This window comes from Notechis scutatus, chromosome 2 (assembly GCF_049901735.1).
Source record: "Notechis scutatus isolate UNSWTSFEM ecotype Mainland chromosome 2, rNotScu1.2, whole genome shotgun sequence".
Lineage (NCBI taxonomy): Eukaryota > Metazoa > Chordata > Lepidosauria > Squamata > Elapidae > Notechis > Notechis scutatus.
This window is the reverse complement of record NC_142010.1, coordinates 86,680,042-86,706,408: the sequence shown is the minus strand read 5'-3', so window position 1 is coordinate 86,706,408 and position 26,367 is coordinate 86,680,042. Positions and strand designations below refer to the sequence as shown.

At 36.4% G+C, this 26,367-nt stretch overlaps 1 protein-coding gene across 1 annotated transcript in view; it reads left to right on the top strand.

Moving 5' to 3' along the window:
- Window positions 1-26,147, top strand: part of PRELID2 (PRELI domain containing 2) — a 111,385-nt gene extending 85,238 nt beyond the window's left edge. Inside the window, exon 7 of the mRNA XM_087955394.1 lies at window positions 25,744-26,147. The gene's annotated coding sequence lies outside the window, so the exon portion shown is untranslated. The remainder of the gene's footprint in view (window positions 1-25,743) is intronic.
- Window positions 26,148-26,367: the final 220 nt, after the last annotated feature.

The window sequence follows — 26,367 nt, the reverse complement described above, 5'->3', positions numbered from 1 at the left end:
AGTTATCTTGGTAGGTGTCCTTCCAACAGACTGTGCCTTGTTATCTCCTTGAATTTGGTAATTATTTATCCTGGTCCGTTGTGGAAATTTCTTCACTGTAGTTTGTTTGGTTTTTTATTTCACCTCTATCTGCTCATTAAGTTCGGACTGTATTGCTTTTTCTTGAAGACTATTTTTGAATAAGTTTTATCTCCAACTGAGAATTATTGAACAGTGGGGCCAAGTTGGAGGCATTAAAGGACATTTATTTATGTTTTGGATTTTTTTTACATTTGTGTTACATTCTAGGTCATCACAGAATTAATTCTATTAACACACCATATACCTTTAATTTAATTCATACTTTTTATCATTTACAGCTCTTATGCTGCACCTTTGCCATGCTTCTTGCTAGATGGGCTGATAGGTCCTGCCTTCATTGACTTTGCCAATGAAGGTTTTCAGAAAAAATGCTTTGTGGTAAGATAGAAAAGGTGTAGACTAGGTTGCTAATCTTGACTGTTTGTTGCATTCCCTGCTAATAGTATCAGTGTTGTTCAATATTCACACAAATTAGCCAGCATGCCACAACTATAACCACAGTCTGGTTTTTCTCAAAGTTTGGTCATGAAATTCTAATATCTAATCTAAGGCTGCAAGCCAATCAGTGGTGGGATTCAAATTTTTTTACGACTGGTTCTGTGGGTGTGGCTTGGTGGGCGTGGCAGGGGAAGGATACTGCAAAGTCTCTAGTCAGAGGTGGGATTTACTGGTTCTCCAAACTATTCAAAATTTCTGCTACCGGTTTTCCAGAACTGGTCAGAACCTGCTGAATACCACTTCTGAAGCCAATATATTGTTGGCCATTTCCCACCAGAGGTACTGATAGTCCTTGACTTACAACAGTTCATTTAGCGACTGTTTGAAGTTACAACAGCACTGAAAAAAGTGACTTATGACCATTTTTCACACTTATGACCATTGCAGCATGCCCATGATCATATGATCAAAACTTGGATGCTTGGCAATTGGCTCGTATTTATGACGGTTGCTGTGTTTTCGAGTCATGTGATCTCCTTTTGCCACCTTCTGACAAGCAAAGTCATTGGGGAAGCCAGATTTGCTTAACAACTGTGTTACTAACATAACAACTGCAGTGATTCACAAATGTGTCAAGAAAGTTCGTAAAACGGGGCAAAATTCACTTAATAAATGTCTCTCTTAGCAACAGAAATTTCGGGCTAAGTTGTGGTTGTAAATTGAGGACTACTTATATTGCATACACATTGCTCTAGCACTCAGACTTCATATGTTGTAAATTCAGTACTTTATATGGAGATCACTAAGCAAGGGTTAAGTGCTGTGATGAGTTCTCTAAAACTGACATAAATAGTTTGCCAACTGACATACATAGTTTGCCAAATAATGCAATGGCTCTTTAAATCCTTTGCATAGCAGATATTTAGGATTAGGAATAGGATTAGGAGCACGACAATGCTGACATTTGTTCTATTATTTCAAATAATCTTTGTGCTTTATTTGCTTTTGCAATTCTTAACTTCCTTAACATGGCCAGCCACAAACTCTAACTTTTCTTCTCCTGTCCTAATGGAATATACAGCTTCTGGATGGTCCTGTCAATATAGCTGAAAGTTCAACTCATCAATCTGCATTGTCCGTGTGGGCTCAAGGCCCACATAACTTACATTTAAAATTTATTTTTAAACTTTGCACAAATGGATCTGGTTTAAATCTCCTGAAAGTGAATGACTAGGCACCTTCTCTTTGTTTATGACCCAATTATTTATGTGGGATTATATCTCATGGTGTCAAATGTTTCCACTGCCTTTACTAACTAAGTATGAAATTAGCACAGCATATTCCTAGCAAGCCATAAGCATGACATTACCAAGTCCTGCCATTGGCAAGAACAATGTCTTCTAGGAGGGACAACCTAACAAATCAACAGTGACAATTATCTTGGCACACCAGAAATCCCAATGATCAGAGGCATCAAATACAGCACCCCACAAAGGCAATCAATGGCAATTCTTTTATGTCATTCCAAGTCAGGCAATCCAGACAAAACAAATAGAATATGAGATTAGTTTTTAAAGGGGAAAAAATCCCTGACAGCTTGCATTTTTAATTCAGAAAGGAGACTTTCTGCCTTGATTTTATAAGTCCTCTTGCCTGTTATTTCTGCCCTAAAAGACAAATAAGGATATTTCATAAATGTATTGTAGAAAAGTGTTCAGCTGAAATCTGGCAGGGTAAATGTTCAAAATGTTCAGAAAGACTCTACTGATTACCTGTAAATATCCCAATTTGATCAAAAATACAGCTTCAATTATTTTTGATTAAAGGAATTATTGCTATCATTATTGAGTTATTACTCTGGGAGGTTCACAAGGTACACACACACACACACACACACACACACACAAAAGAAACAAAAATGCAAAGGAACAAAAGATGGCAAACATTGGGCAACAACAAGAAGCAGACCCATACTACTTAGAAGGGGGCTTCATTCTTCTGCGCCAAAGACCTGGGTGATTGCTGGGAAAAATAACAATCTCAGATATGCAGACAATACCAATAGAAGGTCAACATATTCTCCAAAGAACCTGAAGGCAGAAAGTGAAGAGGAACTTAAAGAGCCTCTTGATGAGGGTGAAAGAGAAGAGGGAAAATGTTGGCTTGAAACTCAACATTAAAAAAAAACTAAGATCATGGCATCCAATCCCATCACTTCCTGGAAAATAGAGGCAGAAGAAATTAAAGCAGTGATAGATTTTATTTTCTTGGGTTCCAGGATCACTGCAGACCAGTTGTGGGATTCAATTTTTTTTTACTACCAGTTCTGTGGGTGGGGCTTGGTGGGTGTGGCAGGGGAAGGATACTGTAAAATCTCCAGTCAGGTGATATTTGCCGGTTCTCTGAACGACTCAAAATTTCTGCTACCAGTTCTCCAGAACTGGTCAGAACCTGCTGAATACCATCTCTGCTGTAGATGATGACTTCAGACATGACATTAAAAGATGCTTGTTCCTTGGAAGAAAAATTATGGCAAACCTAGACAGCATATTAAAAAGCAGAGTCATCACCTTGCTGACAAAGATCTGTGTAGTCAAAGCTATGATTTTCCCAGTGGTAATATATGGCTGTGAGAATTGGATCATAAGGAAGGCTGAGCACCAAATAATTGATGCTTTGAATTGTGGTGCTGGAGAAGACTCTTGAGAGTCCCTTGGACTGCAAGGAAATAAAATCAATCAACCCTGACTGTTCTTTGGAAGGACAGATACTGAAGCTGAAGCTCAAATACTTACTGAATGACAAGAGTGGACTCATTGGAAAAGGCCCTGCTGAGAATGAGAATATGAGAAAATATCATTGGTGCAATGAACATGAATTTGGGCAAACTCTGGCAGTGGAGGACAGGGGGGCCTGGCATGCCATCTCTATGGGGTCGCAAAGAAGCAGATATGACTTAGTAACTGAATGACCACAACACGATTCCCTACAGCAATATTGGTGATGGTGATATTATTAATTATCTCTTCCTATTAACTGAATTATTTGGTGGAACAGAGATACATTTCACCATATGTCATTATCCAAACCATTTACCATTTCTTTTATTTCTAGAGGATATTAACTGTGATCCACCCAATTTATTCTTTTCATAGAGGGAAACCAATTAGAGATAATTAGAACAAGTTATTCAAGTTATCAAGTCTCATCAAATGAAAAAAAAAATGTCTTCAGCTGCTGCAAATGTATTACAAGCTGAGAGTTAATATCCTGAATAAGATAAAGTAAATGAGAATATTAGTGAAAACATTAAGCAGTATTTATTGGAGCTGAAAGTAGGTTTTTTTTCTAGTGGTAGAATAATGATAATTTAGGCCATTTACTATGGATTGGCAGATTCATTCACTGAACATTTTTACAACAATGCAATATAATTATTTGGAATATAGACTTGAACATTCATTTTTAAATTCTTGATTTTCACATTATTTAACATTTGAATTTATGCATGGAAATTGAACTATTGAAATGCTGAAAATACATTGAGCAAATATATTTTGAAAAGTTTAATATGGTTAAAATATTATAGTGTATGCTTTTCATAAAGAAAACACTTTAACGTGTCACACATTTTAAAGATATCAGCAGTTGTATTGTCTACTTGTGCAGAGAATGTTTCAAAACCTTTTATGGTCTTTTGAAATACTCCCATAATTTTAACATTGTTGTTTTTACTTATTTTAACTTGGTATGTACTTTTAATTATTTTTAATTTATTTTCAAATTTCATTTGTTGTTAGACATACAAAGCATGTTTCTAAAGAGAAAGGTAGAGAGCAAATCTAAAACATCCATAAAAAAATAACTTAAAAAAAAACCTGAGGGTCTTTGAGACAGATAAATTATTTTGGAGTAGAAGCATTGTCAGATGGTGGCTGGTTTGAAAATAAATAAAGATAAGACAAAGATCTTGACAAAGAATATGCTATTAAGACAAAAGGAAGAACTGGCAGACCTATTGAAAATTCAGGTTATGAATAAGATCAAGTACTTGGGGATATATTTGACAGCAAGATGTAGTACACTAAAAGAGAATAATTATATCAAACTTAAACAGCAGATAGCGCTAGATCTGGCGAAATGGGAAAATTTATAACTGTCACTAATAGGGAGAATTTCAACAATCAAGATGAATATATTACCCAGAATTTTATATTTGTTTCAAACAATTCAATTAGGCTTGGAAAAGATTACTTTGAAGATTTAAATAAACTTGTGTTGAAATATATATGGCAAGGTAAGAAAGCAAGAATAAAGTTACAACTTTTGCAAGATGCTAGAATTAGAGGAGGATTTGGTTTGCCTAATTGGGAGTTGTATTATCAAGCTACAAATCTGATGTGGGTTAAGGAATGGATAACACTAAGAAATACTAGATTGTTGACATTAGAAGGACATGATTTGTTGTTGGGGTGGCATGCTTTTTTATGGTATAAAGGAACTAAAACACAAGGGTATTTTAGAAGACATTATATACGGGAGTCTCTGGGGTTAAATTGGGAGAAGATTAAAAGACAATGTTATTTGAAAATTCCAGTCTAGCTATCGACTATTGAAGCATTTTCTTATCCTATAATATACAAAGAGGAACAAACAGATATGGTGAAATATTGAATGAAAAGGGTGAACTCGAATCTATACAAAAACTAGAGGAACAAGGTATAAAGATGAATTGGTTTTCATATGCGCAAATACATTCAAGGTATGATAAAGATTCTAAAATGGAAGGTTTCTATGATAAATTGACTGATTTAGATAAGATTTTGACAGGTACTGATGACAAGGTGATTAAAAAATTGTATGGATATTTATTAGAAATTAAATTAGAAGAAGAACAAGTTAAAGAAACTGTGATTGCTTGGGGGAAGAATTTTGGATATGGGATTGATTTAGAGAAATGGCAAAAATTGTGGTCTCAAAATTATAAAATGACAATGTCAACAGCATATAAAGAAAATTTGTATAAGATGTTTCACAGGTGGCATTTTCCCCTGACAAGAATAGCAAGAATGTTCAAGAATAAATTCGAAAAATGTTGGAAATGTTATCAGACACCTGGCTCATATTACCATATGTGGTGTACTTGTGCGGATGCTAAAAAATACTGGGCTAAAATCCACATGTGGTTGGAAAAAATAACAAAAAAACATATAGACTTGAAACCAGAGATATTTTTATTGGGAATTTTACCTGAAATATATAGTAAAGACTTGAAATATCTGATTGTAAATGTATTAACAGCGGCTAGGATTGTATTTGCCAAAAACTGGAAAAATGAGAAAACACCATCACAGGAGGAAATCATTAAGAAAATATTGGAATGTGCTGAAATGAGTAGATTGACATTTGAAATTAGAGAACAAGTGGACAAACAATTTTATAAAATCTGGGATCTATTCTATCAATGGTTACACTAAATACAGTAATGAAATATGTAGACTCTTAGAAAATAATAAATATATAAAGATGTATTTCTTTCTTATTATATCTACAAAATGATTTTAGGATAGATTTGGGATGATAATATGAACTGTTATAAAAAAACTAAGTAAATTATGATTATCTTGTAAAACATGAATGAATAAAAGTATAGTCAAATGATTGATTAATAATGATACTAAGGTATTTAATTTTTGATTGCAAATACGAGATTATATGCAATGTAATTGTAATTGAAGACTACAAAATGGAAGCACAAAACAATTTGTAAACCAACAGGCACACTGTATGTATACATATGGAAGATGGCTTGATGTTTTTATGTAAAAAAAAAAATTGGAGGAAATTGGGACATAGCTATTTAAACCAGTATTTGGGAATGAATGAATCTTTCAATGGCCAATATTTTACTATCTCTCAGAGGTATCACAAAAAGTATTTCATTTTTGTATCAATTCAAATGATGACACACAAACAGTGCCACTTTGTATGTTGTTATCTGACAATGCTTCTACTCCAAAATAATTTATCTGTCTCAAAGACCCTCAGGTTTTTTTTTAAGTTATTTTTTTATGGATGTTTTAGATTTGCTCTCTACCTTTCTCTTTAGAAACATGCTTTGTATGTCTAACAACAAATGAAATTTGAAAATCAATTAAAAATAATTAAAAGTACATACCAAGTTAAAATAAGTAAAAACAACAATGTTAAAATAGCCATTTGTTTTTCAGGATGTGCCTCGTAGTATTCCAAAGTGTCCAAGATTACTCTCATATTATCTTTAATTTGTCTCTTTGGCAGAAATCCATTTTGATCAGGATGAATAAAATTATTTAGATATTTTTTAAGTCTTTCTGCCAATATTGAAGCAAAGATTTTATAATCTACATTTAGTAGAGAAATAGGTCTATAGTTCTTAATTTGTAATGGATCGGCCTCCTCTTTTGGAATAAGTGTAATATAGGCTTCTGACCATGATTTAGGTATCTTCTTCTTTAACATAACTTCATTCATAACTTCTAGCAATGGAAGATTCAACGATTCTTGTAATGTTTTGTAAAATTCTGCCGAAAGTCCATCTGGGCCTGGTGTCTTTCCATTATTTTGCTTCTTGAGTGCTTCAGTTAACTCATAATCGTTATATTGCTTTCTAACATTGTTTCAATCTCTTTAGGTATCTGAGGTAAATTAGCATTCTGTAAGTACTGTTTAACTCTTTCCTCATCAATATTCTCTTGCATATATAGTTTCCCATAGAAGTCTCGAATGATTTCCTTCTTCTCTTTACTACCATAGCAAACTTAGCCTTGGTCATCTGTTAATTGCAATGTTTTCCTTGATTCTTTCTCCTTTCTCAATCTGTATGCTAACCATCTACCTGGTCTTCAAAGTAGTTCTGTTTAACACCTCTAATTTTCTGTGCTAATTCTTCTTTTTCTATTTGACCCATTTTATGTTTAACTATATCCATTTTTAGTGTGATGTCCTTTTTCTATGGCATTTTCTCTATTCTCTTTTCAATATTCTCTGATCTTGCTTGAATATTTTGAATTCCTTGCATAATCATCTGCAGAGTCACTTTTTATTGTTCTTTTTCTTGTTTTAACATTTTCTGTATTGAACGTTGTCCTCTAGATGGTGGAGAGGAGGAAGTAGAAGTTGAAGAACCAGGAGCTGTTAGTTTCCTACTCATTTTAAGCAATTCAAAATCTTCAGGTTCTTCTAAACCTTAATCCAATTGTGAAATAACCAATTGTAGTTTGAAGTAAAAATAGTAGAAAAAAGAAGCCAAATAGTAATGATAAAAAAAAGAAGAAAAGAAAGAAAGAGAGGACAAAATTTCTTCAGTTTCTTGTATACCTTAATCCAATCGGTGGTTAGATGAAGAAAAAGGCTTGAAAAAAAAGAAAGAAAAGGAAAAATTCTTCAGGTTCTTCAACACCTTAATCCAATTGAGAGGTCTCAAATAGAAAAGAGTACATAAAAACAAACCAGAACGGTAGATGAAAAAACAAAAATACCAGGAAAGGAGAAAAAAAGGCTATTCCCTTAAAAAAAAGGAAACATTAATACTAAAGCTTTCCCTTTAAGATAAAAAGCAAGCGTAGAGATTGGACTTCCAAAGGAAAAAAAAAAGAAAAACAAAAACAAAGACAAGCTCCAACAAAGTCAAAAATCCAAATAACTATTGCAAAAAAAAAAAAAAGATAAAATGAAATAAAATAAAGCTAGTGAGGAGGGATAGCAAAACTTAGAAAAAATAAAAAGAACACACTGCACTTTGTTTAATTTTCCAAGGCTTTTATTATAACTCTCTTCTCCAAAAACATATCACCTTCCCCCCCCCTAGGTTTCAACACCAGACTCCAACTGTTGATAGAAACCCCGAAGAGCACCTGCAATAATACTCTCCCATGCTCTTCCCTCTATCTTATCAAACAAGCAGTGTCCTTGAAAAAAAGTCTCAATTCTTTTTCAGCTTTGTCTGGAAAAGTAGAGTATTTCCAAGCCTCTAGTTGGCAGTGTTACAAAGTTTCTTTAGCTTTCACTTTCCCACTCCTTTTCTGGCAGAGTAGAATAAGAATTAGTTAAAAAAGGAAGAAAATATTTAAAAAAAAAAGACTAAAAGGGAGTCTCTGGCTTAATATATCATAAAATCAAAAAGGGGAAAGAAAAGAGTAGATTAAAAAAAAAGGAAAAAACCAGTCCAGTTTCGAAATATAGGATCATCAGCAATAAGAAAAAAAATTAAAAATATTACTTTGACATTCCTGTTTAAAATCGCCGCTTATTCACTTCTGTCAACAAACTTTTACAGATTCTTTCTTTCCCTTAGGGTGTCCTCTCAAATCTTTAAATAGAGAAAAGTTCTCACCAAACCGGCACACTTTCTCTTTCGTTCTCTTTCGTTTCGGAGCTGTCCCAACTTCAGCAGCTTTAATGGCTGCCTCTTTGCCACTGGCAAAAAGAGCTTCTCCTGGATCTACCAGGGACTTTGTGATATCCCTGGGATTGACAGGATGCTCTCTTTACATTCACCGTCTCTTCAGGATGGTTTAGATCCACTTGGACCATCCAGGAGCAAAGATATCGGCAGCGATCTCAGACCTCCAAGATCGCATGCCATATCGTTGCGACGCCAGCTCCGCCCTCCCCAATTTCCTCCAATTTTAATGCAAAGTAATAACAATTCCCTTTTAAGAGAATTATAAGAAGTTAGTCTTCCATGTCTAACTAAATATCTGTTTATCCATTCAGGGAGATTTTATTTTAGTTTTGGCTATTAAAATTGCAGGCATGGGAGATTGATTTGGACAGAGCTCCCTGCTGGCCATTTGGGGTGTGTGTGTGTGGGGGGGGGGGGGAATAACCATACTGCACATTCAAGAACAAAATGTGGCAAATAAAATCATGCAAGAACACAACCTTAACCATGCTGAATCAGGTCAATGTTAGCTCAGTATTTGGTTTCTAGCAGTGGCCATCTGATGATCATGGGATGCTCAAAAGCAAGAGGTAGATACATGCCTCCCAACCTGGCACGATTTCAAATTTGTGAAGGTAATACATGAAGGCAATCCAGAAGAAACATTGGATGTTTAAAGGCTTTTTGCTTTTGGTATACAGGTAGTCCTCAACTTAACAACCACAACTGAACCCAAAAAATTATAATGCTAAGTGAAACATTTGTTAATTTGTTGGGTTTTTTTGAAGACATTTCACTTCTCATCCAAGAAGCTTCTTTAGCTCTGATTGGATGTTGGGAAATGGAAGGATTTGTGCTCCTTGTAGGGAGTTGGTCATTTGTATTCTTTTAGTGAGTTGATGAGGCCACCTGGAGGTTTGTCAGGGTCACTTGAGTAGTGCAAATAGGTGTGGAGACTTCTTGGAACTGTTGAAAGTATAGTTAGTGACCATCACATCTTGAGATATGAAGCCACAGGTTAATTATGTTCTCTGTGAAGAAGTGTTTTCTTTGGTTTATTTTCAATCTTCCATAAATGTATGTTTTAGAGATTGATGATTTTTATCTCAAAGACAAAGGCTATTTCCTCTTCTCCTGGTGGAATATTGCACGGGAGATAACAAGGGCTCTAAAAATCAAATCAATCTCAAAGCCTTTGTCTGTTGAACGGCTGTCTACTCCACAATTATTTTGTGCAGAGAACCAACAATTTTTCTTAATTAGCTATGAAAGCTTTACTTGGGATACTTTATAACAGGCTTTAATCAGGTTTACGCCTATTAAATGCTTCCCAATGTTTAATCAAAATGTACTCCTAAAAATAGATACCAATTTAATCTGCTCGTTATAAAGATTCAATGTTAACTTCTTTGAGCACCTATCTTTATAAATATATTGTTCACTGTCTTAATCAAAGGAAATCAGAAATACCACGAATCTCTTAATATTCTTCTAAATTAACTAAAATGTATGCTAAGTTTTCACAGTGATGTTCATTTTTCAACTTCTAATTCATATAGCATAAAACTTGTGGAAAGCAAATTATTTATCATCTGAATAAAATGATAGTACTAAACATACTTCATTGGGGTATTCCATTCACTCTAGGTTAGGGCTCAACTAATGCATTACCCACTCAAATGTATACAGTTTTCAGTTAAGAAGTCCTGAAATTACCATAATATTCTGACATACAAATCCCATTTTTAAAAAAATCAAATCAAATCAGCCTTCTGTATCAGCATATATACCCATTCAATAGCTTTCAAAACATCTTTACCACCAAAAATTTTCAACTTTGAGTTTTTAATTGAATAATGTGTTCCATATTCTGTCAACCTCAAGAATTCACTTTGTATCATTCAGTAAATTATTGTTTTCTAGGTTGAAATCTCGATGATGATGATATATATATATATATATTATATATATATATATATATATATAAAACCATTATATATATATATATATATATATATATATATATATATATATATATATATATATATATATATATATATATATATATATATATATATATATATATATATATGGATCTTTGGTTACGGGTTTTCTCCCCGTAGACAAAGTATCAGGCACAGGTCCCACTCGCCACACACACACACACACACGAGACACAGAAAACATATATATATATATATATATATATATATGTACATATATATATATATATATATACATATATATATATATATATATATATATATATATATATATATATATATATATATATATATATATATATATATTTGTTTTCTAGGTTCTCGGGTATTTGTATATGTGGATCTTTGGTTATTCGGGTTTTCTCCGCGTAAGATTCAAAGTATCTAGGCAACGCGTTTCGGCGAGGTCCCACTCGCCATCTTCAGGCTGGTGCTTTCGGCTTAGTGCCAGTGCAAGCAGTGTGTGACCGGAGCTGCCATCTCTCTATATATACAAGTGGTGGGGGGATGGTGTGCTGGGCTGGTTGGCTGTGCTGCAGCCTCTTGATTGGTTGATGGAGTTGATGTTGGTATAATGGGCTGTGTAATGGCCTTTTGTTGTAGAGATATCCTGGATCTTGTGCTGTCATCTCCTGGGTCGTTAGCCTCTTGTGTTTTAACGGCTTGGGTAATGGGTTGTGTGATGGGCTTGTGAGTTCTTTTTGTTGTGGTATCCTGGGTCTATGCGTTGTAATCTCCTGGGTCGTTTGTGTTTTGATCTCTTTTCGATTAGCCTCCTGTGTAGTAACAGCTTGGGTAATGGGTTGGTGTGATGACCTTGTGAGATTTATTGCTGTGGTATCCTTGGTCTTGTGCTGTGATATCCTGGGTCATTTGCTGTGTTGTGACTTCTTGAGTTCTTGAGGTGTAATTTCTTGAGTTTTCTAATGTGATGTCCTGAGCGGGTGGCTGTGATGTAGCATTTTGGGTTTTAATATGGCTTTGAGTTTGGGGTCTGGGTCTGTGTTCGTTTGGCTTGAGTTCGTGGTGGTCGTGCCACATCTTCATGGTGGGGGCAGTCCGCTTCATGTATGGTTCAGAGGAGTTTGAAGTGGGTAAAGATGCAGCTGCAGTGCGGCTTCTGGTCTGTGGTCGTGTCTCATCTTCTGTGGGAGTGAGTCTGATTTTTACGTGGAAGTGTGGTGGTGGCATCTTGTGTGGCCCTCATGGGTGTGGGTCTGGTGTCATTTATCATGTTGGGTACTCGTCTGTTCATGAGGGCGGGTTTCCAAATGGCTGGTAGGCGGGAGGTGTCATCTCTTTTATTCATGCTGTGTGGGCGTTTTTCTATCTCTATGGCTTCTCTGATTATTCTGCTGCTGTGGTGTTCAGTTTTGGCGATAGTTCTGGTATTTTTAAGGTCAATCTCATGTCCTGTGGCTTTGAGGTGTTGGACCAGGGAAGAGGTTGGTTCTTCTTTTTTGATTGAGTTCTTATGTTCTTCAACGCGTGCACTTATTCTTCTGTTAGTTTGTCCAATGTATGTGGTGAGGCAGGCAGTGCAGGGATTTCATATACTCCTTGGTTTTCTAACTCGATTTTGTCTTTAGGGTTTCTTAGGATGGTGGATATTTTTCTGTTTGTGCAGAATGCTGTTTTAATGTTGTGTTTTTGGATTAAAGACAAAATCAGCAAGATCCTCCAAAAACACAACATTAAAACAGCATTCTGCCCCAAATTTAAATCTGAAACCACTGTAAAAGTCTGACTCACAGACGGACACAATATAGAAGCCTGATGATGGCAGATGAGATTCTGCTGAAACGTTGCTACAACTTTAAAAGCACAACTATAATGACGTGGGAAAAACCCGAACAAAGCTGAAGGCCATACATGTAAGTACGCTAAAACTTAAGAATATATATATATATATATATATATATATATATATATATATATATATATATATATATATATATATATTTTCTTAAGTTTTTGGTACTTACATGTATGGTGTTGCTTGGTTCGGATATTTTCCCACGTCATTGTAGTTCTTTAAAGTTGTAGCAACGCTTTCAGCAGAATCTCATCTGCCATCATCAGGCTTGTATTGTGTCCGTCTGTGGGTCAGACTTTTACAGTGGTTTCAGATTTAAATTTGGGGCAGCCTATTGCTGTGCCAGAATGGTTTTTCTTCATCCTGATTGGTTGGGAGTCTTGGTCTGTGTTTATTGGTCTCGGAGTTTGCTGTGTTCTGCTTGATGGGTGTCTCTGATATCTTCTGTCTGTTTTTTGGCTCTTTTTGTATCTTGATTGGCTGGCAGCATTGTGTTACTTTAATGGAGGCCTTTAGTGCAGCTTGGCTTCGGGTAAATGGACGGCTATCATTAGTTAGGAAGCTGGGTTTCATCTGGGTGCCTGGTTGGGGTGTGTTTGAGCTGGAGGTATCAGGGGATCTGTTTGTGCCCAGGTGTTTGCCTGGCTTGTGGTGTGGAGATTTTTTTGTTTGTGAGTGCAGGCTTCCAAATGATTGACAGCCTGGTGGAATCATCTCTTCTGTTCATGCTTTCTGGTCTTTTTCAATCTCTATGGCTTCTCTGATGACTCTGTGGCTAGGGTTTTCCATAGTGGCCAGGGTTTTGGTGCCATTGAAGTTGATGCTATGACCTGTAGCTTCCATGTGTTGGACTAGTGAGGAAGTGTGTTCCAGCTTTTTGACTGCATTTTGTGTTCATCCAGGCGGGTACTTATTCTTCTATTGGTCTGTCCAATGTATGTGGCCGGGCATGATGCACAGGGGACTTCGTATATGCCTTGGTTTTCCAGGTCAATTTTATCTTTGGGGTTTCTGAGGATGGCTGCTATTTTTCTGTCTGTTTTGAAGGCAGTCCTGATGTGATGTCTGTGTAGTACCTTACTAATTTTGTCTGTAGTACCTCTTATGTAGGGCAGGACAGCTGTTCCATAGGTCTGTTCATCTTCTGGGTCTCTATTATGTTTCAGTGTGTTTTTGTGGATCAAGCTGGTGATTTTGCTTTTGTGGAAGCCGTTGGCTGTCAGTACTTTAGTCAGGGTGCATAGTTCAGCCTTAATGTGTGTCTTGTCTGCCAGGCGTTTGGTTCTGGTAATTAGTGTTTTAGCCACGGAGTTTATCTGTGCTGGGTGGTGGTGGGATTGGGCGTTGAGGTAGCGGTTGGTGTGTGTTTTCTTCTGGTATATGGTGTGTCCTAGTGTGCCATCTGTTTTTTTGTAGATTAGTACATCTAGGAATGGTAGTTGTTTGTTTGTTTCTGTTTCCATGGTGAACTTGATTTTGGGGTGTGCGCTGTTTAGGTGTGTTAGGAAATTGTTTAGGTTTTCTTGTCCATGGGGCCAAATCACGAATGGGTATATATATACCCATTTGGGCTGCAGTGGTGCAATGATTAGAGTGCAGTACTGAAGGCTACTTCTGCTGAGTGCCGGCTGCCTGCAATTTGCCAGTTCAACTCTCACCAGGCTCAAGGTTGACTCAGCCTTCCATCCTTCCGAGGTGGGTAAAATGAGGACCCAGATATTTGGGGGCAATATGCTGACTCTGTAAACCACTTAGAGAGGACTATAAAAGCACTGTGAAGTGGTATATAAGTCTAAGTGCGATTGCTATTTACAAAAGGGTGAGAATTGGATTGCATCCTGCCTGTTTTAAGCTCCCTCCAAGGGACTATGCTATCTGCTACCCTGCTTTATACTTATTCAGTGCCAGGCACCAATCACTGGGGATTAATTGGCTGGAAGCTGCTCAAAAGTAAAGACATAAACATAACAAGATATAAATTTCCTACCTCTATGGAACTTTCTTTAAAACAGAAAACTTGTACATCTTTTTGTTCTTTGGTTATTAGTGTTTTTTACATTATTTTGGGATGAATTCAATACATTTTCTGTAGAAGTTTTTTTTTAAAATAGTAACTTTATTAAAAATTACAATTAAAAAATAGAAGATGCAGAAAATTAAAAAAAAATAGAAAAGAAAGGAAAAATAAGAATATAGTAAAGAAAAAGACAAGAAATATATAAAGAAATGGCTTTCCCCTTCATCACAAGTATAAACCATTTATTAACTTCTCTTAAAATATAAAATGATCTCCTCTTCCCATATTCCATCTCTTATCTATAAACAAATCCTTAAAAGCTTATTATTTCAGCTGATGGAAGAGCAGGCTGCTGAGAAAATTGCAGGCACCTGTGTTGCCTTTCACACACACACACACACACACACACACACACACACACACACACACCACACACCTATTTGAGCCTTGTCCCAGCACCAGCATGGTGGAATTGCTTATAGAACCTTGAAACTGCTGGCGTGAGGGGGAGAGAGATGTGTGTGTTTTGGAAATTTAGCATTTGCAGCAGCCAAATAAAAGAAGAAATTTTCTTTGCAGAAAATGAAGGGTCTGGCATAAAGAGAAGCACAACAAAGCCAAGCCAAGCTTGGTGTTGGGAAAATGCCAGTGCTGTATTATCTGCCTATCAACAAAGGAGAAAATGTAGCAATGGCAGAAAACCAGAAAGAGATAGAGAAAAAGAGAGACAGGATTTAACAACAGACTAGGGTCTATAAGAGTAAAAACATTCTTGTATACTAATATTGTTATTAGTATAGTAGCAATAGTAATAATATAATAGTATAATCTATAGTAGTAGTATAATATAGCATAGACATAATAGTATAGAACAGTGGTGGCTAACCTTTTTGGGCTCCAGTGTCGATAATTGCGCGCACGCTTGTATGCTCGTGCTCGCATGCCATCACCCTGAAGGCAATGCGTGCCCCCCATGCCCCTGTGCATGTGCGCATGACCTGCATGACCTGTATGGCTGTGCTGTGCACTTTTGTGCATGCACACGTGTCTCCCGTGCCCTCCTGCATGCCCACGCATGCACGCCAGATACCCGACAATCAGCTGGCAGGCGGGCGGTGCATGTGCATGCACAGTAGACCTTTTCTGGGTGAGGGCTCGTGTGCCGGCAATAATGACTCTGTGTGCCACTTCTGGCACGCATGCCATAGGTTCGCCACCACGGGTATAGAATATAGTAGAATATAATGTAGAGAACATAAATGATAGTGTATAAGACAATAGATTTAAAAAGAGCTTGCACATATGTGTTTGTCTGTTTCATTTTTGTATTTTTGAAAAATAAAACGTCTCAACCATTAGCAGGAGATAGAGAAGTCCAATTCTCTAGGGTCCAGTGCTTTTCTATTTTAACCTTGATCAATTAAACCAATGTTATACTCCTTCATTTTACTCTTAACAATCTTAATCTTTAGTACCTTCAAATATTGTCCTAAAACTTTGTTGTTGTTTTTTATCCCTTCTTTACATTCTTCAAAGCTTTAACAAATGTCTTTTGTAACTCCAACATAGGAATATTATCCAGGTTATTTTTAGTTTGTTACTTGTATATTCCTTTTTAATTATTCAGATAGCTAGAGGTTTTTTGTATGTCCAGTGTAGCATTTCCCCCATATTATATTTGTAGTCTGTCATTTTTAAATCCACTTTCAGATCAATCTGAATCTCATTAGATAAAATGTATTCCTTTTTCATAATATCTTTCAAACCCAATCTATAGAAATGGATACTCTTAAAATTAACATATGAATCCATTGCACAAAAATATCCTCCAATATGTTAAAATATTTTGCTTCACTCTGTTTAGTAAGTCAAATTTCAATGTCCTTTTCCTTTAATTGTAATCTTTAGTTTCTTGAGTTCCTTCCTAATGGCCAATTTTTAAAGTTTTATCTTACTATGTCTTCTTTAAAAAAAATCAGAACTAAAGCATTTTCCATGGGAAGGATTCTTTATAATCTTCCAAATTTTCAAATTTATTTGGATCCTTAGTCCATTTGTAATTTTCTAAAATCAAAGTTTTAATCTTTTTTTTTTGCTGTTTATTCCAAGAGATTATTTTTAAGTCCTTAAACTTGTATTTGAAACCTTTTTTTTGCTAATGATTGGAGGAAGCTCACCTGGTGCTATAAAACTTGTTCATCCAAAAGTTGCTAATAGCTGAATAGCAGTTAACAAGCAATTTTAGAAAGTGATTAGAAAAGGAAGATTGTGAATTCAGTGGCCTTTCAAAGGTGCTGATCACAGTTTGAACAAAATGGTTATTTCCTTGTCTTGTCTAAATCTGTCTTGCAGACTCCTGTCCGCAGCAGCAGTCCCCAATCTTTCCAACTTAGCAGCCTAGGGGGTGGGGAGAGAGGGGATGGTAGGTGCGTGCATGCTGTTCATGCAACTAGAGCTGCGCATGTGCATGCACACTCACTACCATTCATGTGGCCTATTTCTGAACGGGTTGCAGCCCACTAGTGGCCTGGAGGTTGGGGACCCCTGATCTGGAGCACTTGTGGGCAGTCTCAAGTCCCCTCTTTGCCTGGAGAGGAATTATTGAACATCTGGTCTATTCACCAGCTCTTCTTTCTGCTGTCATCATTGGCTTAGTTTTCGCAGAGCTGTCTTCAATCTACCATTTCTTCACTGAAAGTTTCTGAATATTTTCATTATTACTTGTAAATGTGTGCCAAGCTTATGTACTAAAATACCTGAGTTGAGTGACTGATCATAATATTAGATTTTTGCTCCAGAGATTCTGCCTTTATTTAGGGAAAGGATGTTTCCCCATAGCTATCATAACTGGCCCAATTGTATCATAACTGGCCCAATTGTATTGTAGCAGATTTTTTTCCTCAGGAAAGAAGTGTGTTACCTTTCAATTTTGTTCTATCTCTGCATTGCACACCTGCCACAAACAGTGCAAAGAATGAATACATAGGCTAGCTGATCCTTGTTTATCAGTTTTCACATGCATATAGAAGACCTGGGTGCTCTTTTTCTGCTTGAAATGAAATCCAGACCAAAATAGAACTTGTGAGGTGGGGCTGGGTTGCAAATCTTATTCATGAATTTCATATCAGAATGAAAGCAACTTCGTGATGAAATACTTTCTGTGCCACTGCTGTATTTTATTTTGATCCACATATTACACTGTTGATCTTGAATTTCCCAAAGGTCAGTTTGGAGGTATGGGGAGTCAGCCTTCTGGCTTGAGTGATTTAAGGAACCTCATGTGAGCTGAAATGAGTTCAAGACTGTTACAACTTTTATGTGTTTCTGATTAACACATCTTCAAGGGTCAGGGGAATTCTGATTGAAGGCAGTGGGAATCTTATGAGGAATTTATGCCAACACTAAGTAGGATAAAGTCCGCATTTGCTAACAGAAGAAAACTCCTAGCCCAAAAGAAGGCTAACTTATGCTAACTTAGTGCCAGAAATTGGAGCTAAATTATCAATCTTTTGTTTCAGCTATAAAAATGTATCTGATTGATTCTACTACTAGGTCTAATTAAGTGTGACTATCAAATTCATGTCTGCATATTTTCCCCCACTCCCCCAAATAAACTTTCCGCTCTGGCTCCATAACTGATTTTTAAAAATATTTCTTCTTACATTGCTCAATTCCTTTTTTTTCAGTTCCTCCTGTGTCCGCTTATATTGATTTATTTTCATCATAGTCTCTTGAATGAGCTATCCTGGCTTGGTTCAGAAAACTATGCCAAGCAACCAGAGGTGGTATTCAGCAGGTTCTGACCAGTTCTGGAGAACTGGTAGCGTAAATTTTGAGTAGTCCGGAGAACCGGCAAATACCACCTCTGACTGGAGATTTTACAGTATCCTTCCCCTGCCATGCCCACCAAGCCACGCCCACAGAACCGGTAGTAAAAAAATGTGAAACCCACCACCGCAAGCAACAGTTTATAAATCACAGTTGGAGTTGTATCTTACAGTAAAACCAAAACAAGAACTGTTATGTTTGGGGCAGAAAAAGCTACCAAGAAGGACTAATGGAAGTCCTACTTTCCTTTTCCTGCTTCTTAAGAGGATTTTCTCCTGAATGATTATTAGTGAAGATATAAGGCTCAGGAACATGATCTTCTTCTCAAGAATCATTCTTCTCATCCTGTGATAAACTCAAAAGTTTCACATGCTATTCCTTTGTGGCCAAATGATATTCAACAAATATGCAACCCTGGATTAATATCATAGGGTAATATGTAACAAAAACAACTCTATGCAACTTCTCTGATTCTTACTAAAATAAATAAAAATATAATAAAATAAAATGGAGAACAATAGAAAGTAAGAAACTGTACTAAAATTTAAAATATAATATAGAAATTAATCCAAAATGTTATTTGGGAAGGACCATAGATAAAGGACACATCTTTATATGATCTTTTCAGAAATATGTTGCAATGAAGGTTCAGGTGGAACCACTGTTCCATCTGGTCTGCTTCTAAGGGCAAATAAACCATTTGAGTTTAGAGGTATCCGCAGAGTATGGTCTGAGACATAAAATCTACAAATATTAAATCCTAATTTAAACACCCAGAAAGCCACAATAGTGGTTGGCTGAGAAGAAAACTCACACTCAAACCAGAGACAAATAATAACAGCAAGCAAGAATTGGAAAGGAAGGAATCAGAAACAATAAACTGGGATTCAAATAAGGTCATCACTGCAAAGCCAAAGAATCACTTTCACTTTCACTTTCTTTCAACACTCAGAAATGAGTGCTGAAGATATTAAAAGAACTCTTGATAAGTTCCTCCATTATCCTTCCCCAAACATTTCAGTGAAAAACTCCAAATCCTGTGGAAATGGGTCTTTTTAGTAGATATACAATCACAGAACAATTTTGCTTCTATTTTGGGTGTAACTCTGGAAAATCTTATGTAATTAAACCATTAGCCGGGGGGGGGGGATGTTAAAAATTACACCCTGCAAAGACACTTAAACGTGTGAGCTTTCTATCTTCTTTACCCTGGACTTTCCAATAAAGGCCCAGTGTGTTTCTAACATAGAAATTCCTCTAGAAAAGCCCAATATAATATTTGGTTGTCATTTGAAGTAGATGTACAGTCCTACTACACAGATTACTATGTCTGAAAAACACCTTTTTGGTAGACCATCCTTATTCACAAGTGGGTAAATCATCAAGTATTCCCCAAAAGTTAGTGAAAATACGACATCCAGAATTGTTTGCCAGATAGCCATGAGTATCTTAATGAACTCTTAATCATGGACTTTGATACATCTCTGAGTGTCACATCCTTCCTTTTCTCAGTGATAAAAGATTAGTATCCAACGGCTTTCCTTAGATGTAATACTAAGCCATCATGTGGAATGTTTGATTTTGGCTTAATGTGATGTACCAATTATGCTTGCATTTGACATAGACTAGGTCAGAAAAAGAATGGTCAAAATTTTTGCTGATTTACCATTATACATAAAAGGTGTCTTTGAACAGGAAACAAAATGTTTTACAACAGGATTAGAGTGGAGATCAATAGGCCCTGCCAAACATCTGTCAAGACAAGGTCATCCAATATTTAAGCGATATCAAATAATTCAGGCAAGTACAGACCTTTAGATGCACTGAATGAATTAAAATTGCTGGCAGAGAATTGACATTAGCAAAGATTTGCATGGTTCCTGTCTGTAAGCATCTCTCTGTCTATGCATGAATATCTAGGCTTGAAGCCTATAACTGTACACATGGTACGGAATGAAATAGTATGTTACAGTATATATTAAGGGTGAACATTTGATCCAGTCCCACTCATGACTTCAAGTGAGATAATTTGGAATTCTGTTTTTTCTGGTGAAAGAGGTGTTTAGAAATAAAGCTTTAGAGAAAAACAGAAATCCAAATTATCTCACTGTTTCTTGAGAACTTTGGAAAGAGTTGTGACCACACCCTACCCACCAATGCAATCTCTTTAGTACCTTTGCAAAACTTCTAGTAAAAAGGAAGCTTACCTGAGATCAGAGAGTATCATCTATCCCTTCAAGTTCAAATGGTTCTTTGATTTACGCCAGCATTGATGGACTCAAGCACATGTTTGAAGGAGGGAAAGATAGGGGTGGAGAGAAATTCTTTGCTTTGCTATTCAGTCCTGTGGCTCTGTGTCTTGCCACCACTTTCTCTTCCTTAACAATTATTTAATGATCTTTTCTCAGCTAAAAATAATTATCTCTCTTCACTTACTATTGGATTTATTTTATGGAAATAGCCATTGTGTTCATTCCTTCTACTAGTAAGTTCTATAATACTCACCAAGACAAAAAACACAATTCCTTATGAATACCCTTTCCTTTTTCATAAACCTTCTAAACTTATGTGTCTGGAATTTGCCATTGGACTATATTTGCTATGAATGCCATCATTTTCTTTCCTAAAATAACAATATTGCAGTCACCTAAAGAATATAATTTTGAAGGAATATTGCTTAAAACTCTCTGCAGCAATTTCCTTTTTTGAAATTTGACATATTTCCCATCCTTATAAAATACTTATTTTCCAGTATTATGAAGTAAAAAAGGCACTTCCTCTTGTGTTTCCTCATGCTAAATCATGGGAGAATTGTGTTTATTTTTTTCTTCATCTTGATCATTATTTAGACATCGTCTTCTCAGAATATTTGTAGAGAAATGCAGCCCTGGTTCCCATCTGGCTTGGATAAATTGTAGTATATTATCGCTATGCTCGTAAGAGTTTTCCTAAAAACAAAATGTGCAAACTCCAGCTCAGCATCTCTGCTGTACAGAAAGCACAGAATACTAAGAAATGTTGCCTTTTTAGTTTTATTGTTGGCACTAGAGCAAGAGCAGCTGCTAACGATCAAAGAAATGGTTAAGGATTAATTGTCCATTACTTCTCTGTCTCGGCATCCATATATCAAGTTGTTGGCAGATATATGGCTCAGAGAAATAACCCTCAGTTTTCTAAATTCTGATTGGGTCAATTAGATACCTGGAGGTCTTCCAGATAGTACCACATAATGGAATCTATGCTACAGTAAAAGCTGAAGCTTCTTTACTATTAAATGTTCTAATTACTGATCTATTTTTTCTGTCCTCCATTCTTATTATTAATCCCATTATGACTTTTCTCCCTCTCCTCTCCTCTCCTCTCCTCCTCTCCTCTCCTCTTCTCTCTGGCATAATCAATTCTGTAGCATAATGGTGTTCCTGGAGCTACTGGACCTAATGGCCAATGCATTTTTGTGTTGCCAAATCAATACCTGGCCTTTTGATGCCTTTCTGCTCTTAACAGCAGCACTGAAACAATTGCCAGTCAAAAGAAAAGGAGAGAAAAAAATATTAGTTCCAGTTCCAGTTCCTTCATTTTCAGTTGGGATGGATTGCTAATGTGAAAATCACTAAAACTTGTCACTTGTCTTGAAAAGGCCAACTATTTTACCCCTTTCCCCCAAAGTTTGTTGGACTGTAGGTGTTTGACACTGACGCATCTGGATGTGTTCTAGTTATTGACAATTACAAAACAAGCTCAGTAGGAGGGATAAAGCCAAGGTGAGAATGTGTTTGGAATAATACCCTAATGTTAATGTTGTTAACTTGCCTTTGAGGCAGCTATATTTTGTATCCTGTGGACAGGCTCCATTTTACATACTTCATCAATGAAGGATAGAGAGCTGTTAAAGTTGCCTTCTCTGCCCCTGGTGCTTTCTATCAAAAGCATCAATTATTAACCAATCCATTATCCTCCACTTAGAGACAAACAACCTACTCTCTAATAAACAATTTGGTTTCAGAAAAAAACTATCCTGTAATCTGCAACTCTTACACTGCAAAAACATATGGACTACACAACTCGATCAGGGCAAAGCAATAGACACAATCTACATAGACTTCTGTAAAGCCTTTGATTCAGTGGTACACGACAAACTACTCCTAAAACTAAAATCTTATGGTATCTCTGGACACCTGCATAACTGGATAGAAACATTCCTGTCAAACAGATAACAAATGGTCAAAATTGGGAACATCCTATCAAATTCTGTAACTGTCAACAGTGGTGTCTCCCAAGGCAGTGTTTTAGGACCAACTCTCTTCATACTCTACATAAATGACCTCTGTGATCATATTAAGAGCAACTGCGTTCTCTTCACTGATGATGTAAAGCTATTCAACACCACAGACAATACTACTACCCTCCAAAGAGACCTTGACTATGTATCAGAATAGTCAATCAAATGGCAACTTCAAATATCAACAAATAAATGCTCTGTCTTACATATCGGCAGAAAAAAAATCAGAAAATAAAATACAAGCTAAATAGTCAAGACCTTGTTGAGGATCCAAACTTTGTCAAGGACCTTGGAGTACTCATCTCAAATGATCTAAGTGCTAGAGCCCATTGTAACTTACATAGCCAAAAAGGCATTAAGAGTTGTTAATCTAATCCTACATAGCTTCTTCTCTGGTAATATCACAGTACTAACTAGGGCATACAAAACATTTGCTAGACCTATACTCGAATACAGCTCATCAGTCTGGAACCCATATCATATATCTGATATTAACACAATTGAAAAAGTCCAGAAATATTTCACAAGAAGAGTTCTCCGCTCCTCTACTCGTTGCAGAATACCTTATGCCACCAGACTTAAAACTCTAGACCTAGAAAACCTAGAACTATGCCGCCTCCGGTCCGATCTAAATATAGTATATAAAATCATACATTGCAATGTCCTACCTGCAAATGAATACTTCAGCTTCAATCATAACAATACAAGAGCACACAATAGATACAAACTCAAGGTTAACCGCACCAAACTTGACTGCAGAAAATATGTCTTCAGCAACAGAGTGGTCAATGTTTGGAATACTCTACCTGACTCTGTGGTTTCTTCCCCAAACCCCAAAAACTTTAACCTTAGACTGTCTACTATTGACCTCACCCCCTTCTTAAGAGGCCTGTAGTGGGCGTGCATAAGCGCACCAATCATGCCTACCGTCCCTGTCCTATTGTTTTTTATTTTTCTTATAAGTATCTATCTCATGTATTCAAAACTATATTTATTCTTATACCTGTATCTTGTAAGCGATTGACAAATCAAATCAAATCAAATAAAAATAAAATACCACAACATGACAGAATGCTTGGTTTGTCAGTATTTAGTTCTTGGTGTGTAGCAGGAATGGTAGTTTTTGCTAGCATCTATTTTCATAGAAGGATCCCACTGGAAGTGATTGAAAAAACTGGCATGGAGAACTGTTTCAAAGAAAGGATGTTGTTAGGCCTGTCTATGAAATTTATCTTTCACTTTTTCACTGAAATAAAAGATATTACTATGGGCTTCGTCTCTTTGGACAGCTTCAGCAGTGGTTCTGGGCTTGTCCCATGTAGGACAATGTTGCGTTGTAAGGCTGGATTTAGACATAGCTAGTCCCTAAATTATGAGGAACTGTAGAGATTAGATTTAGGAAGTGCTGGCAGATAATAAATGTGTGCAACAATTGAACTTGTCAAGAATCCCCACTGCAATGCACAACAAATCTATGCTTTTGGGAAAGGGCCTTCTTGAACAAAGGTGTAGATATATGGAGAAAGAAAACATGTCATAAGGAATGAAAGATATGTGAACCCTATTTTCATATATGAAACAATAATAAAACTACACCAACATTTTAAAAATCTGAAATTTTGAGACTCCCACATGCTTAAATCCAGCTCTAGTGAATTGGCAGTTTTCTGTCTCCATATTGATTTCTCTGAAACTAGAGCAAAGCTGAACTTTTTGTTTACAATTCTGGGGCTTGAGAATAATCTACTTTAACTTTTTTACATTTATTGAAATTTATTTTCTGTAATCTTGTTCTCGGTATTCCTAATTTTTGACCGCAAACAAGTTCTTCCTCAGTTTGAGAAACTTAACTGGAGGTGTGTGTGTGTGTTGGGGGGGAATAATGGCAATGTACTTAGTGGATGCTCTTTTACTCCTGTAAGACGATTTCTAGTCAATTTTACAATTCCTGTAAAAAGTGTCTAATTTGGTTTTCCCTTCTTACACAAGCAGTTTTGTTATTTCCTCCCTCGTTTCCTTGCTTCTAGGTTGAAATGAGATATTCCTCTCTTCCCTCCATACACACATAAACACACATGTGCCAGTGTGTAACCTATAATTTGTGAAGTGGAACTAGTAAAATCATTACCATACTACCCTTTGAGCATCATAGCTAATATAAAGTTTTAATAGAGGTAATGGTTCATTCACAGCAGGATTGCTTCTCCCTGTCTGTTTCTCCTTCCTCTTCTATTGATTAGTTGGTAAGAAAACTTATTGCTTCATAATAGTTCATACTTGCTCTCAGGGTTTTGAAGCTGGCTGAAATGGAGAAGACTGAAGGTCTGATGCAACCTGGTTTGGGACAGGTCAGACTCTGCTCTGCATAGACGTGCCATTGATTTGGTTTGCTGTTAAAAAAGCAACACACTTTAATTTTGACTAAGATTAGTATTCTGTCTGTCTGTCTCTCTGCAATTCAACTCTATATTTTTTTGCAGTCATTTTTGTTTTCCATTCAAAATCTAAATAAGCTGTTGGAAAGAGATGGTACTTAAATGGCTCTAATTAAGTAGAGGCTCCAGTTTAAGTTCTTACTGAGCAAGGTAATTTATACAAAATACTGGCAGCACTTTGGATGCATTAGCTTGATGGGGAAGAAAAAGGGGTCAGTATTCAAATTGAAATGTGCCTGTTATTAGCAGCACTTCTCAGCATCTCTGTAAGACATAATTTAAAAACTTTTTTGGGGTGGAATTGCACCATCCAAAAGAGAGAGAGAAAAGACCAATAATATATTTACACTGGGGGGGGGAGGGATTGGTAGCTCAGGTTGATGATAACTTGACTCTACATATATTATTCACCTTTTTGCAGATATGAATTCAGATAACACAACTACATTGGCCCGGGGACAAAAAAAGCACAGTCTGTATTTGTGTATGACTACCCTGGGAAGTGAATGATGCCATTAGCCTCAATGAAGGGAAAACTTGCTTCTTGACTTTCTTCAGAACTCAGATCTGAAGACAGGCATAATGAATAATGTTGAATACAAGAGCATGGCAGCAAAGACACCAAGAATGCTTCCCATAATGAGAGCACCAGAGCGCAAAGATGTACAGTATTTGAACATCTGATTTGTATCCCTCCTTTTATCATGTCTCGGTACTGATGCAGGAGAAGAACAATAACTAACAGTGTGAAAACTGAGCATCCACTGTAGATTGACACATTTTATGTACTTTTCCCAGCTCACAAAAATAAAATAAAAAACTCCACCTTATTGTTGTTGTTGTTTAATGTGCTATATGCTGTTTCTTTAGAAGTGGCAATGCAATGGGAGGCAGAGTTGAATGGGTGGAAATTCATCACAGTTCTTCACGTACTCCCCATTCTCCTTAGGGAACAGAAGGACAGAGTGCTAGGAAAGAGCCACAGATGACTGGCTTGATGTTTCCTTGTACTGCTAGTTTTCAGATCCATTCAATCATGCTAAAT